Raw genomic sequence first — 17,397 nt, forward strand, 5'->3', positions numbered from 1 at the left:
TAATAGGTCCTTACTATGCCAAATAAGTTTCCCTTTCAGACATATATCCTTCCCTATTAATTACATGAAAAAATGAAGTTTGCTCTATGAAAATGCATATTCATTAACATAAAATATCTACATTGTATTACTTTCATTGTGTTTTGAAATTGCAAATTTAAATATAATTCATCAATTATAATATTTGAGACATAGCAGTAAAAACATTGCTGTAAATTATATTTCCCTTAATGAAACTGGAGTATCTCCTCTGCCTCCCTGAACTCAAGATTAGCTTTTCCTCTCAAGTGCTGCAGGGTTAAATTTATTCTCTGTAATGACCGTGTGAAAATTGATTATGTTTTTAAAAATAAAATCAGATCGTGTTCATCACTTTAGACCCCTAAAAGAATGGTGAATTAAAAGAAAAAGAAAGAAAAGAAAATAGTGAAGAATTTTCTAGAAGTAAAATCGCATCATGCTTTTTCAATTGTAACTTTTTGTCTGGAAGTATATAACAATGTACAAGAAGATCCTGTGCAGCTGGAGATGGGAAAGTTAATAGATATCGTTGCCATTGGTGATGTACCAAGATGTTCCTGAGAAACAGGCAGAGAGAAGTAGCCTACGGATTGGCTAAAAGCTCAGATTTTGAAACTAATAATCTAACTGCTCTGGGCTTCAATTTCCTTATCTGTAAAAAGAAATAAGTCAATAATAGTCATAATATTATTATAAGAATAAATGAGTTAATATTTGTAAAGTGCTCAAGACAATGTCAGGCACATAGTAATTACCACTTAAATTGTTGTATGACCAGAGAAAAATTAAAAAAAAAAAGCAAACACACCCCAAACTGAACTGACAGAGTTAATAGTCATGTCTCAGATTCTGTTAGCACTGATCAGATTACCATGACATTTTTTTTTTAAAAGAACAAGTGGCATCCAGATAACAACCTCTGATATAGTCACTCCCAATTGCCCACTAAAATCCATAATCATCACAAGATGAAAACTGCCAAGGCACCTAAAATTAACACTAAAAGAAAAATTACTGCCAGAAACTCAGAAGAATTCGCCGCAAGTGCTCCAGGGAATACGATGGGACCTACTTTCTCTTCCTTTTATGAAAGAGATTCCATATTTTTTGGGTTGCTTTAATGCATATTGGGTCAAATGTAACCAGGAAACCAGGCAGGTGTTCCCTCCTGAGTAGGGAATGCTTTTGAGACCATTTTCAAATGATTTTCTCATTTCCTCACCTTTCTAAATCCCTTCAGAGATAAATGTCAGAAATAACCTGGGGGGGGGGGGGGAAGACTAAGGAAAGGCTATAAAAGCATGTTATTACCTAGAAGGTACAATCCTTATAAGTAAACTAGCTAGTCAGAGGAATATTGGTATTGGCATTCGCCCAGAATTATGTCATCTTACACTAAGAAAGTAATCAACACTATATGGAAAAACTATTGTCTCCACACTGGGGATGGCCAAGGGGTTAGTACATAAGGTGCTCTCTGGCTGTGAATCTGACCCTATGATTTAGCTAAGTCTTACCTACAAATGTTGTCTGTTAGTAAATATGAGTATAGATGATTTGAACTAGTGGACAGAGTGGGAACACACACATACACACACATACACACACACACATCATATAACTTCATCGGAGCACACACACACACTTCTAAAGATGGCATACCTTTAGATTGAGGAAAAAAAAAACTTTACCAAAATTGTTTGATATACCTAAAGGAAGACAGAATGGTGTAGCATGTATTTATTAATTTTTACTGCTTTAAGTATTTAATGGGAACTAATATGTACAAGACACTGTCATAGGACATGAAATCCAGCAATGAACAAAATGGTCAAGTTACACGCTCTTGGGAACTTACATTTTAGTGAGGTAAATGAACGACTCCATTACACTTCTGTCTTACTGGTTTTTATATGTCATTTTTATTTATTTCTTCAGCAAATAAAATTTTGAACCATAATTATGTGTCTGACCCTGTGTTTGTTGCTGTTGAACTGTTATTTTTTGCTATTGTCTGTTGAATTTGAAAAAGAGTTAATAAGACAGGCTTAGAATCCAACTCAAAAATAAAACTAAAATGGAGATTATTCTCAGTAAGCAAATAGACATAATTCTAGGAAGTGTTTCTTAATGTGATTGGATTTGAGATAAGATGGGAGAGAAATTGTTTACTGTATGGCAGAGCAAGAGAGGTAGGTGTTAAGTGTTTAGGTAGAGAGGAAAGCATGTGATAAAAATTGTGGTGACAGTGAGTTGGATACTTGAAGAGTAATGAAAGCCAGAAATTAATCCAGGACTCACATAACAAATGCCACCTGCTGTAATTTCTATAAAGTATACAGTAATAGGAGAGTTTAAATAAGTGTTCAATTTTTAAGTGGACACCTGGGTTCCTTTTATTTTTCAGACTCACTCGAAGCCAGGTGCGATGATGTGACTATTTCATCGTATACAAAAGAAAATGTGGTTGAGCATTTTTCTGGGGCATTTCTTTTAACAAGAGGTGTCTCACAATCTATGTCCCTTCTTCTCCCCATTTTCTTCCTGCTGCTTGTGATATGAATGTCACAGGTTGGCACTGGTCAATAAACACAATGTTTTCAGGATGTCAGATTGGAAAGCTGGAAGAATTCATGAAGCAAAAACATGGCATGGTTCTGGAGTACATACTTCTTCGCCTTTATAGGAGATAGAAACAAGCTCTAGTATTATTATTTTTTTTTTTTAATTTTTTTTTTTTCAACGTTTATTTATTTTTGGGACAGAGAGAGACAGAGCATGAACGGGGCAGGGGCAGAGAGAGAGGGAGACACAGAATCGGAAACAGGCTCCAGGCTCCGAGCCATCAGCCCAGAGCCCGACGCGGGGCTCGAACTCACGGACCGCGAGATCGTGACCTGGCTGAAGTCGGACGCTTAACCGACTGCGCCACCCAGGCGCCCAAGCTCTAGTATTATTGAAGCCACATCACGCAAGGTTCCAGTCACTCCTGGCCACAACCAATCTTAATGAGCACAGAATTTGATACTGAAATTATGATAGTGTGACGGTGACAATCCTTATCATATAGGGGTAAAAGAAAATGGTAAAATTTTCCCATGCTTTACATCCTTAGTTTGTTGGGAAAGTGGTAGTAAAAAAAAAAAAAAAAGAAAAATCACAATGTTGTTGTGCATTGGACACTCCTCCAATATTCAATCTATACCAGGAAGTGATCCTTTACTATTTCCAACTGAGCCACCCAGGTGCCCCCAAAATTTAAAACCATGATTATAAGAATATTAGTTGGGGATGAAAAAAGCATAGGGAGATTCTTTGAGTGGAGGAAAAAACAAAATTAAAAAAAAAAAAAAAGACCAAAAGCAACAAAGACTAGAAAGGACCAGAGAACATTACAAAAAACAAACAAACAAACAAACAAAAACAAAACACCAAGTCGACAGATAACACAACGGCACTAAATTCACATCTTTCAATAATCATTCTGACTATAAATGGAGTAAATGCTAAATGCTCCAATCAAACTCCAATCAAAAGAAATAGAGCATAAGAATGGATTAAAAAAACAAGACCCATCTATATGTTGGTACAAGAGACTAATTTTAGACCTAAAAACACCTTCAGATTGAAAGGGAGGGGATTGAGAATCATCTATCATGATAATGGATGTCAAAAGAAAGCTGGTTGGTATAGGGGCACCTGGGTGGCTCAGTCGGTTAAGCGTCAGACTTGGGCTCAGGTCATGATCTCGGGGTCCGTGAGTTCAAGCCCCGTGTTGGGTTCTGTGCTGACAGCTCAGAGCCTGGAGCCTGCGTCAGATTCTGTCTTTGTCTCTCTCTGCGCCTCCCCCACTTATGCTCTGTCTCTCTCTCTCTCTCTCTCTCTCTCTCTCTGTGTCAAAAAAAATAAACATTAAAAAAAATGACTTAAAAAAAGAAAGCTGGTGTAGCCAGATAAGGGGTCTATCTATCAAAAAGATCTAACAATTGTAAGTATTTATGCCCCCAACTTGAAAAAATCAAAATATATAAATCAATTAATTACAAACATAAAGAAACTCATTGATAATAATACAATAATGGTAGAGGACTTTAACACCTCATTTATAGCAATGGACAGAAAATCGACAAAGAAACAATGCCTTTGAATAACAACACACTGGACCAGATGGACTTAACATATATTCAGAACATTTCATCCTAAAACGACAGAATGCACATTCTTTTTGTATGCACATGGAACATCCTCCAGAACAGATCACATGGTGGGTCACAAATCAGCTATCAACAAGTACAAAAAGATTGAGATCATACCATACATATATTCAGACCACAACATTATGAAACGAAATCAATCACAAGAAAAACTTTGGAAAAATCACAATTAGTTGGAGGTTAAAGAACATACTACTAAAGAATTAATAGGTTAACCAAGAAATTAAAGAGGAAAGAAAAAAAAATACATGGAAGTCAATGAAAAGGAAAACATGACCGTCCGAAACTTTTGGGATGAAGCAAAGACAGTTATAAGAATGATGTGTATAGCAACTCAGGCCTTCCTGAAGAAAGAAGAAATGTCTCAAATACACAACCTAACCTTATACCTAAGAGCTAGGCAAAGAAGAGCAAAAGAGCTTAAAGCCAGAGGACGAAGGGAAGTAAAGATTAGAGCAGAAATCAATGATATCAAAATCATAAAACTAGGAGCTCGTTCTTTGGAAGAATTAACAAAATTGATAAACTCCTTGTCAGATTTATCAAAAAGAAAAAGGAAAGGAGGCAAATAAATAAAATCATGAATGAAAGAGGAGAGATCACAACCAACATGGCAGAAATACCAGCAACAATAAAGAAATCTTATGAGAAATTTTATGCCAACAAATTGGGCAATCTAGAAGAAATGGGTAAAGTCCTAGAAACATATAAACTATGAAAACTGAAACAGGAAGAAATAGAAAATTTGAACAGGCACATAATCAGTAAGGAAATTGAACCAGTAATCAAAAATCTCCCAACAAACAATTCAGGGCCAGATGGTTTCCCAGAGGAATTCTACCAAGCATCTAAAGAAGAGTTAATACCTATTCTTCTGAAAGTGTGCCAAAAAATAGAAATAGAAGAAAAACCTCCAAATGCATTCTATGAGGCCAGCATTACCTTGATTCCCAAACCAGACAAAGACCCCACTAGAAAGGAGAATTACAGACGAATTTCCTTGATGAACTTGGATGCAAAAATTCTCAACAAGATACTAGCAAATTTAATCCAAAAATGCATTAAATGAATTATTCACCACAATTGGGGTGCCTGAGTGGCTCAGTCAGTTGAGGTTCAACTCTTGGTTTTGGCTCAGGACATGGTTTCATGGTTTGTGAGTTCGAGCTTTCTGTCAGGCTCTGCTCTAGCAATACTATACCTGCTTGGGACTCTCTCTCTCCCTCTTTCTTTTCCCCTCCTCTGCTCATGCTCTCTTTCTCTCTCAAGATAAATATAAACTTAAAACAAAGAAAAGAGAGTTATTCACCACAATCAAGTGGGATTTATTCCTGGGCTGCAAGGCTGGTTCAATATCCATCAGTCAATCAACATGATGCACCACATTAATATAAAAAAGGATAAGAACCACATGATCCTCTCAATAGATGCAGAAAAAGCATTTGAAAAGTGCAACTCCTTTCTTGATAAAAGCCCTCAAGAAAGCGAGGATAGAAAGAACATACCTCAATATCATAAAGGCTATGTATGAAAGTCATACATACATACATATCATTCCCAATAGGGAAAAACTGAGAACTTTGCCCTAAGGCCAAGAACATGACAGGGAGGTGCACTCTCACAACTGTTGTTCAACGTATCACTTGAAGTCCTAGCCTTAGCAGTTAGACAACATAAAGAAATAAAAGGCATACAAATTGGCAAGGAAGAAGTCAAAGTGTCCCCCTTTGCAGACGACATGATAGTCTATGTGGAAAACCCAAAAGATTCCGCCAAAAAATTGCTAGAACTGATACATGAATTCAGCAAAGTCACAGGATACAAAATCAATGTGCAGAAATCAGTTGCATCTGTATGCATGAATAATAAAGCAGCAGAAAGAGAAATCAAGGAATTGGTCCTATTTACAGTTGCATGAAAAACTATAAGATATTTAGCAATAAACCTAACCAAAGAGGTAAAAGATCTGTACATTGAGAACTATAGAACACTTATGAAAGAAATTGAAGAGAACCCAAAGTAATGGAAAAACATTACCAGTTCATGGATGTAAAAAACAAATACTGTTAAAATGTCTCTACTATTCAAAACAATCTATACATTCAAGGCAATCCCTATCAAAACACCACCAGCATTCTTCACAGAGCTAGAACAAACAATTCTAAAATTTGTTATGGGACCAGAACAACCTGGAATAGCTAAAGTAATGTTGAAAAAGAAATACCCATGTATTTCAACCCATGTTGAAAAAGAAATATGTGTGTAAATGCCCATACTACCCAAAGCAATCAATAGATTGAAATCTCAGTGAAATTTCCAATGGCATTTTGCACAGAAACAGAACTGAATTCAGAAAGAATCCCATATTTCACATGGAATTATAAAAGACTCCAAATAGCCAAAGCAGTCTTGAGAAAGAAGAACGAAGCTGTATGTATCATGCTTTGTGGTTTCATGCTATACTGCAAAGCTATAGTGATCAAAACAGTATGGTATTGGCATAAAAACAGACACCAGATCAATAGAACAAAATACAGAGCCCAGAAATAAACCATTGCACACACAATCAACTAATCTATGGCAGGGTGCAGAGAATATATAATGGGAAAAGGACAGTCTTTTCAATAAATGATCTGGGGAAAACTAGATATCCATATGCAAAAGAATGAAGTTGGACCCTTACCTTACACCATATACAAAGATCAATTTAAAGTGAATTAAAAGAAAGTTTGAAAACCCTCACAAGTTGAAATATCTGCTCTTCAGTAAAGATGTGGCCAGTTGGAACATGAAAGAAAATGGGCCTTATAGAATTTTGAAGTCAGACAGGACATCATACATATCTGGGATAATAAAACAGAATAGGTATTGAAAATGGCATCCATATTTCAGTAAAAGAAAATTTGATAGTTAACACTATTGCTAATAACATTATTTCTACAGTCGTGGGTCTACGTACCTATATTGAAGGTTTCCATTCTATTAAGTGCACCTGTTGTGTATTCTATTCTTGTCAATTAATCCTCTATCTCTTTAAAATGTTATGTTAAAATAAGGTGCAATGTTATGGTGTAAATGTTATGTTAAAATAAGGTATGTAAAATAAGGGTAGAAAGCTACCCAATGAATATGTGCACTTGCTTGACCAAGTGCGCAGAGGAGATGACTGAAGAAGCGATCTGCCCTGCAAAATGGAGCCCAAGTGTAGATTCTATCTGTCTGTGAGAACCATCTGCTAGCCATTTTTCAGGTCGCCTTCAACATATATATCTTTTTTCAGATATATTTATTTCCAGTGGTAATCATTTCCTCTAACACATCTAAGTCTATTCACGTTCTCAACAAAACTCATGCTTTCCTGATCTAAATGTGCATTTCCTGATTCTCATTTATTTGCTTATTTAACTAAAATAACCTCCCTCCTTTTTGCTTGTCAAATTCTATACATTCCCCAGGATGCTGGTAATATACTACCACTCCATTATGCTTTCCTATTACTATGTCTTACTATAATGGATATTTCTTTTTGAGTTTTATCTTTTGTTATGTTACTTTGTGGATTAGACCCAGAAAATCTAGGTTTGAATTATGCACACGGTGGGATATCTATTAAGAAAAGGGAGGAAAAAGAATTGATTTATACCTTTGTAAATGCATCTGATCAAGCTAAATCTAATGGTGGAGAAACAAATTTAGCACCATTCCCTATAATTCTGTGCAGAGAATTTCTCTGGTATAGGGACCACCAAAAGGCTCTGCTTACATATAGATAATTACAATATATTGACCTCGAAAAAGCCAAATTAAATTTACAAGTTAAAAATATGGAAAATAATTGTACCTAACTTGTCTAATAGTCTATTAAACTTCTCATGATTGCATAATCTAATTACTGATGTTCATATGTAATGCCATGTTACAAAATTCTTCAACTGAATTTTCTGAACGTTTAAAAAACAAAGATCTTTCATGCCATGTATAAAATCATCTCTGTCTCTAGCCATTTTTAATCTGAAGCCCCACCCCCCACCTGGCATTAAGCCTTTGTAGGAGTGATAAGAAAATACAGAGAAAATTAGAGTTTGGGAATATTGCTATTTATTCATCTGACTTTAGATTATTTAGTTAGCCCATCTTTTCTCTGTTTTTTCTTTGTCATGACTTTTCTCTCAATACTAATGAATTCTGTGCCTTGCTGTTAGATTATTTGCAATGAAACCATCTGGTAAGATGCCATTTATTTTAAATGAAATTCTTAGCCTGGTCGTTTCCATAGGCAGTTGATCACAGGAGATAAGCTGCTCAGAGGTTAAATGAAAAATCATAGAATTGTTCTATTTACGGCACCCACATTTTCTCTGTTGCAGCTGCCATCTAGGATTTAACCGTTAATAATTGCTCATGGTGAACGAGTTCATTTCTCATAACTGCAGAAGCCCGGTCTTATGATTAATAACAAGCTTCCTTGTTGTAATGGCATGGCCATTTAACATACTTAGGTTTTAGGTGGATTTACATTTCTAGAAAGTTAAAGGAATTATATTTCACTCTCTTTTACTCTGGAAATGACATTAATGGGCTGGGAAAGAACCCTGAAAGAAGCTTGATTCATTTAAATTTCAAATAAAATTTTTATAAAGAAGGGTTAAATGGTTTTCATTATAAATCAGCTGTCCTTTATTTTGTCCCTAATTTATTTTAAGATAAAAATATAGGTCAGATGTAAAATTCAATATACTAAATAGACAAATCTAAAAAGTCAAATTACACTGTCTGTAGTCTACCAAAAAATCTTCTTCCCTGTCCTGTTCCTTCCCAACTGTATTTTCTTCTTACTAGAGGTAATCTTTTCTAATTATTTTAAATTGTTTTCTAGACGCCTGGACCCAATTTCTCTATTGGGTTTTTATTTGTTCTTCTCTCCAGAAGTTTTTAGGATCAAAAACAAATTCTAGGGATGCCTGGGTGGCTCAGTTGGTTGAGCAATGGACTTCGGCTCAGGTCATGACCTCGTAGGTCCATGAGTTCAAGCCCTGCATTGAGCTCTGTGCTGACAGCTCAGAGCCTGGAGCCTGCTTTGGCTTCTGTGTCTTCCTCTCTCTCTGCCCCCCGTCCCCCCCCCGCCCCCGCTCATGCTCTGTCTCTCTCTCTGTCAAAAATAAATAAACATTAAAAACACTTAAAAAAATAAATTCTAGTGTTCTGAAATTTTATAGTGCTATGGCATAACATGAATAGTGCTTTCTTTTTATTTGTCTTATTTGTTTAAGAATCTGTTCTTCTTATGATTATTTTATATAGAGAGAGAGAGTTACAGTGAGGGAGAGTGGCAGAGGGAGAAAGAGAGAATCCTAAGCAGGTTCAATGTTCAGTGTGGAGTCTGACACAGAGCTCGATCCCATGATCCAGGGATCATGACCTGAGCCAGAATCAAGAGTCCAATGCTCAACTGACTGAGCCACCCAGGTGCCCCTGTCTTATTTTATATATATACATATATATATATATATAAATTATATATAAATTATATATAAATTATATATTATATATTATATATTTATAATATATGACCTGTGACCATTCCCAGGTCATCAGGTCAGGAACATTTGTCCCAAAGATCTTCACTACTTTACACCTTCAACCTCATGTGCTTCATTCAGTGTCTCCCAGGGTGTGAACACCTTCCTGAAATAATGTCCTTCAGTGTACAACTTGAATTTCATGATCTTCCAAAATTCCTTAACATCCTTGCCTTTTTTTTTTTTCATAACCTCCCATGATAAATCCAGAGCACAATTACCCCACTTCTTTTGTGCTGCATCCACTGGTGAGCAGCCAAATGTCGCTGGACTCACTCATCTCTAATGGCGTCTCAACACAGGCCAACAATCCCCTCTTGCTTTTCCTGGAGAAAATGGCTTCTCTTCCTCTTCCTCTAATCCCTTGATGTTGTCCTTTTACTATATTTATATGAAACTTGGTAGTTCCCATTAGTTTTTACATTCTCGTCTTTGGGTCACAACTGTTTTCCTCTGTTATCTCTGTGACAACTTCCTTCTTTTTCTTTTCATGTTTTCCTTCTTCCAGAACTTAAGGAGTATTTAGTCTCTCAAACTGAGTTAATCTCACATTGCCAGTTTCCTTTCTGTCTCTTTCCCTGTTTCTTTTTGTTGCAGGATTCTTTAGCTCAATGCCAGGGGTTCATTGTCTCTCCCCTTCTAAGAAGGAAGAGGTGGACACAGTGAAATGAGCAGTAAGCAAGAGTTTTATTGAAAATAGGAATAGTATGAAAAGCTTTCATTACAGAGTGGGGACGTTGGAAACTGAATACCTCTGACTATGAGCAAGAAACTTTATTTTGTAGGGTTTTGATTCATTCTTTCTCTTCCCTCTCTGTTCTTTTTCAGATTCGTTTTTCATTTGCCTGATAACTGTAGGTGCTGAGTTTTTTATTCCTGATTGGCTCCATTCTGTCCTGTGAAGTGTTGGACTATGATTATATTGCCCCCCATATATCATAAGTTTTATGGTTTAGTTAATTTTGTTTATCAAATTCCTAAGGGGGGATTTTCTTACGAAAAACTTTAAGCCCAAGAGAGTTTTTCTTGTGGTCAGATGTTCCCAGCATTGTTTTAAAATAGGTGTTTGTTTATTTGCTTTTACATTCAGGGACTTCAAGTCCTAACCTCTCCCTCTCTACCCATTTAACCCTATCTTTCTCTATCACTTCTATGAGATTTTCTTAACTTTACTTTTCTTTCAAGCACATTTTGAATCCCTGCTGTCACATTTTTAATTACCCATCCTGTTTTTATATCTTATGGGATTTATTTAAAATTTTCTTTTAAGGCATCTTGTTTTATGGATGAAATATTTTATTGATGGCTTTAATGGTTGTTTTGTTGTTGTCTTCCTTTTATTTTTAAGTTTCTGCTTGCTCTGGGTGCTTTTTGTTCTCATTGCTTGTTTTAGCCCCTGTCTTTATAGTAGAAGTATTTCCTGCTCTCTGATGATCGCTGCACACTTTTTGATACTGTGGAAAAAATTGTTAAGAAGTCCACTGGGAAGCGTGTGCATAATTGTTTTTGCCAAATTTTGTTGAGGAAACTCAAAGTTATTAATATTTTGAGAACTTTCTTTTGAAACAATTATTTAACCAGAGAAGTCGTCCTAGAGACAGTAGTCCTGGCTTCCATGACCTTAGGAAACAAAGAGGAGTAGGCTGGAGTTATCACCATTCACTATGCAGAAGCTCACCTCTGTCGCTAACTTCCTTTGTGCCTGGTGTGCACAAGACCCAACCTGTCTAATACAAACTTCCAGCAAAATCCTGTCCTTTTTCCAAACAGTGTGGAGGGAGGCAAGGAGGATTTCTGGCTGCTTATGAGTTGGCAAGGAACCTAACATCCCCTCCCCTAGACAGTCTTCCTTTACTAAGGGATAATCAGCAACCTTGACCTTCACGTGTCTGTGGTGCATCTCCTTCCCAAGATCTGCTAACATTCTGCAAGCATGCTTCTTGTTGCCTTTCCCCATGACAGGACATTAGATTTCACTTTAGTTTTCTAAGATGATTGGTATATTCCATCCACCTTACTGTCCCCCAAGTTTTATTGATATCTTTGGGACTATAATCTTCCTAAGTATTTTTTTCCTTCAAAGTTTAACACTTTTTTTTTTTTTTTTTTACTTTTTACTTTTTATTTATTTTTTTTTTTTATTTGAGAGAGAGAGACAGAAGGAGAGGGACAGAGGGAGAGAGAGAGAATCTTAAGCAGGCTAAATGCTCAGCAGAGTGTCCTGTGCGAGACTCGATCCCATAACCCTGCGATAGTGACTTGAGCCAAAATCAAGAGTCAGATGCACTCAACCGATGGAGCCACCCAGGTACCCCAAGGCTTAACGCTTTTATTCCTTCCAGTGAAGTTTTGAAAGAATGCAGATATAAACATATGAGTTCAAGTTACTGTGTTTAAACACAGACATAAATGTCCATGCACCCTATCATTTTATTTATAAATTAAAATTGGTTCCAGACCCTCAGCCTGCATTGAGTTAGCCCAGGGAGTGTAAGTGGTCCTACTTGTGAACATTAGGACCAAAAAACTCAGGTGCAGAGAACCAAGTTGGCTTTTATACCTTGACAGTACTTTGTTCTCTCCAAGAAAACTGAATCAAGAACACAAGGGATCTGGCAGTGACTTGTGTTTTCCAAACTCCTGCTGCCAGCATCTGAACTGCCTTCTTATGCTCATCAGGTCACCCATATCCATATATGTGTATAGATTTTTCTGGTGTAAAGAAATCATGGTTTTGTTTTGTTTTGTTTTGAGGTACATTCCATGCCCAACATGGGGCTTGAGCTCCCCACCCTGAAATCAAGAGTTGTATACTCTACAGACTGAGCCATATGGGTGTCTCTCTGACTCATTTTTTTTTTTTAATGTTTATTTATTTTTGAGACAGAGAGAGACAGAGCATGAATGGGGGAGGGTGAGAGAGAGAGGCAGACACAAAATCTGAGGCAGGCTCCAGGCTCTGAGCTGCCAGCACAGAGCCCGATGCGGGGTTCGAACCCACGGACTGTGAGATCATGACCTTAGCCGAAGTCGGACGCTTAACCGACTGAGCCACCCAGGTGCTCCTGACTCATTTTTTTTTATTGGATTAGTGTTTCTGAATGAGTTACATCTCTCTATGTCTTTATGTTATAAAAGTACTCACACAAAGTTTTATGAAGCATAGGATATTTTATTCTTCTTAAAAAATTTTATTTACATTCCGTAATTAATGGACATTGCTAATCTCTACCGCAATTCCTGAACCTCTTATCAATGTTTCTCTGTGGTAATCCCTGATGATTTTTCCTTAGTCTTCTATTGTCTTCCAATTTTGTTAATTTTACCAGAATTTCTCAAATTTCAGCTTATCAAGACTTGTATCAAACAATTTGAATAAGCATATTTATTTAGAATTTTGATTCCCACATTGTAGAATATAAGATATTTCTGGATGAATTATACTCTTTCAAGCTTTTATTTTGGTAGTTGTCATAGCAAAAATGCATTGTATACCAAATATTTTTCTCACTTATTCATTTTGCACACTAATTAAAAAAGTGTTAGTTCTGTTTCAAACACTGAACTCAATGTTAAGTTTAAGTTAAAAAAATAGAGATGATAGATAGATGGATAGATGATAGATAGATTGATCGATAGATACATAGAATGGACCTTTCCTTAAAAAAAAAAATAATGTTGGGGCGCCTGGGTGGCGCAGTCGGTTAAGCGTCCGACTTCAGCCAGGTCACGATCTCGCGGTCCGTGAGTTCGAGCCCCGCGTCGGGCTCTGGGCTGATGGCTCAGAGCCTGGAGCCTGTTTCCGATTCTGTGTCTCCCTCTCTCTCTGCCCCTCGCCCGTTCATGCTCTGTCTCTCTCTGTCCCCAAAAAATAAATAAATAAACGTTGAAAAAAAAATTTTTTTTTTTAAAATAATGTCATTGTTGCAGGCATTTAGTAGGGCCTCCTATTATCTTGAACATATTCTTTTACAGAGAAGAAAATTATATTATTTAAATCTTTATTATTAACACAAAACTGGTTGTTTCACTGATGAAATGCTCTGTCTAAAGTAGACAGTGATCAACTGTAGATTGATTCAGGAAATCAGAGAGATATGCTTTTCTTTTTCTAAATATTATTCCAAACTTAGCTAGAGAAGTAATAAAATAAAATTATAAACAAAATTATGTTCATTAATTCTTTCCACAGTTAATTCCATAACCATTAATTTTCACTCAAGAATCCAAGAGGATTAGGAGATGGTTATTTCAATAGAATGTTGATTTCCTAATAAAATAATTTTAAAAAGTGAAAAATAAGCGCCTTAGGAGAATGAAAAATGCCACCCAAGGTGGATCAGAATAAAGAACACAATCATGTAGAGATGTTGATGGAGGTGATGTCATAGTACATGACAAGAACAAAACTAGTGGGGTGTTCTTATGCCAGTAATAATATAATTTACTGAGTGGTTATTTAAACTACTATGACAAAAATATATGCAGATAAATTTATTGCTTCAGTACTTAGGGGACACATTTCGAAGTTGGGTTTATAGAAACAACTAGATTTGTACATTAAAAAAAAGTTAGCTTCATTTCTATTTGGCCATCATTTTTCTTCTTCACGTGGTGCTAGTGAAAGATAATGCTATAAAACCTACTTTATAGCACAAATAGATGACTGTATATCATCAACTATGTTTTATAGCCTGTGTCAGCCAAAGCCATTGTTGGATTGACTTACTTTATGTTCTACATGGAACGTATTTTTATATTAAATAAAAGCTTATGTTAGTATAAAACAATCTTAGAGAGTCAAGCAAACATGTTTGCTATTTCTGAAAAGCAAAATCCATTGTTCATGAGGGCACACTGTGGATATTTATAAAGAAAGAAGTCTAGTATTGGTTCTCCCTTCATAAGTAACCCTAGGTTAGAGATAGCTTAGACAATAATTTAATAATTTGGTGAGTGTCCACAAGAGTTGGGAAGTGTTATTAAATTTGAAATGGACTATAAGTTTCATTGTCTTTACACTGTTGTTACTACCCTGATAGCTAAAGTAGCATTTTGACTGCCAGAATATTTCTACATGCCTGTTGTTCTTATATTTGGAAGACTGGAATCATCTGAATAATTGAACAGAATAAAGGTGTTGGAAAATCTCCCATAGATCTTCTAAAGAGAAGCCCCAGCCCCTAGGAAAATAATAGGCATCTGGATATGCATGTCACATTGTGCATATTATGAAAAATCTCCAGGCAGTTAAGTGAGCTACCTGAAAAAAAAAATTAAAGAAGAGATAAATAATATACATGTATGATGTAAAAGCTGTGAGCCAAATCAGTAGATTTGTCTCTAGGCCTGATGGTGCCATTAATTAGCCAGGCAGCATACAAGGGTTATTTTTTAAAAAGAGAATATTAATATGATTTGTGTGCCTTTTAGGAGACGATGTAATCTGTCAGTACCAGCACTCTTTATTCGTATTATTTTACTTCATAGTAGTCACTAACTTTAGCAGTCTGTATACTTTATCTTTTTCTTCTTCTTTCAGAAATAAGTCAGAGATCCAGCAGGAAACACATGGTTCTCCAACAACTCAAACTGTGTGCTTAGAGATGCATTCAAAAACATGATAAGCTGTGGGCAGGACATAGAAGAATCATGAGAGAACATTTGTGTAGTGGATTATTAATAGCTCTGGACCATTACCACTAATACTTCCAGGTTAGGAGGAAAAGGAAGAAGGAGTAGTTATTGGAACACAGTGACAGACGGGTAGGGAGAAGGGGTGAGAGAGAGAGAGAGAGAGAGAGAGAGAGAGAGAGAGAGAGAAGATGTAAACATGAGTACTACAATTCAAAACTTGGTATTTTTTTAATTAATTTTTTTTTCCAAACCGCATTATAAATGGAAGGAAGACATCATGGGGGCCACCCACATCAGTCTGCTTTGTAAAACATAAGAAGGACATAGAACCACTTCATATCTTAGCTGTAGCTTGTGTGTGGATTTGTTTTACCAGGGTTCAACTTTTCATAATGGCTTTCACTTCCGGTTCAACTACTAGCTGGCAAAATCTTGTCATGTTTCCTAGCTCAGGCACATCCAAAGGGTAACATAAAGTGTTTTATGATAGAGCATAGTTCCTAAAGATTGCCTGCCTTTGGGCAATGATGAGTTTCTCTACAAAACTTGGTTGTGTGGCAAGTGGGAGAGGGGCTTTAATTTCCCTTAGCAAGAACTGTGAGTGGGGCGGCCACTTGAAATGTATTGTTCAGAAGCCAAAACATTATTTTCTTCTATTTATAAACAAATGAAGAAGAAGGAGGAGGAGGAGGAAGAGGAGGAGGAGGAGAAAGAGGAAGAAGAACCTTCTTAGCTATGAAAGTAGAGGTAGGAGAAGAAGAAACTGACTTGTAAGTGACAGAATTAGGGGAAAATGTAAAGTACCCTGGGAGGAAGGGTGTGATCTACTTCTCACACTTTAGAAAGACAACTTTCAAAATTTTAGTAAACAAAACCAATCATAATGATTTTCAGTTGTGTTATGTGTCAAATCATCAGGAGGCTTTCAAGTTGTTCTGAATGTCCAGCTTGAAAGATTTCTGTAAGCTAAGGAATAGTGAAGCTTTTTTTTTTTTAACATTTATTTTATTTTTGAGACAGAGAGAGATAGAGCATGAATGGGGGAGGGGCAGAGAGAGAGGGAGACACAGAATCGGAAGCAGGCTCCAGGCTGTGAGCCATCAGCCCAGAGCCTGACGCGGGGCTCGAACTCACGGACAGCGAGATCGCGACCTGAGCTGAAGTCGGACGCTCAACCGACTGAGCCACCCAGGCGCCCCAGTGAAGCTTTTTTTTAAAACATGTGTTGATCCCAAACAAGCCTTACCAAAAAAAAAAAAAAAAAAAGACTTACGAAAAAAGATTAGTAGAACTAATAAGACAGACAAGAATGAGTAGGAATTATTTGCACAAGACCTAAAGCCAGGTGCCCCGAGACTTCTGCTTATCCATTCTTTATTTTTTGTGATTAGTGCTTTTGGAGACTTGTTTAAGAAAGCCTTCCCAAAGTTCTATGATATATTTTCAAAAAGCTTTATTATTTTGTTTTTTACTTTTAAATCTTGAATGCATCGATAATTTAACTTTTAAATATGAATGAAGGCAGGTCAAGATACATGCTTTCTATGGCTATCTAGCTGATCTCAATCATTTATTGAGAAGACTGTCAATTTCTTTCTGCTCTGCAGTGCTGGCTTGCATATATCAAATGTCTACATATATGCAAATCTAATTCTGGACAGCTCTTAAATTGTCCAATCTATCTAACTTGACTCAATTTTAAATGTTCATGTTTGTAAAAAGTCTTAGTAGAAACAAGCCAATCATAGAGTATGCATCTGAAAAATATAGGAAAAATATCACATAACTGTTAGTTAATAAGAAAAGGTTATTTTTCAGTATTTTCTAATATTTGTATTTTCAGATTGTATAACAAAAATTTATTTTAGTTATTATTCAAAATATATATTTGCTTTGTACATAATAACTTTTCTATCTTATGTCCGAAATTTCACCTGACCTTAAAA

This window comes from Herpailurus yagouaroundi, unplaced genomic scaffold, assembly GCF_014898765.1.
Source record: "Herpailurus yagouaroundi ecotype Mexico unplaced genomic scaffold, PumYag 214, whole genome shotgun sequence".
Lineage (NCBI taxonomy): Eukaryota > Metazoa > Chordata > Mammalia > Carnivora > Felidae > Herpailurus > Herpailurus yagouaroundi.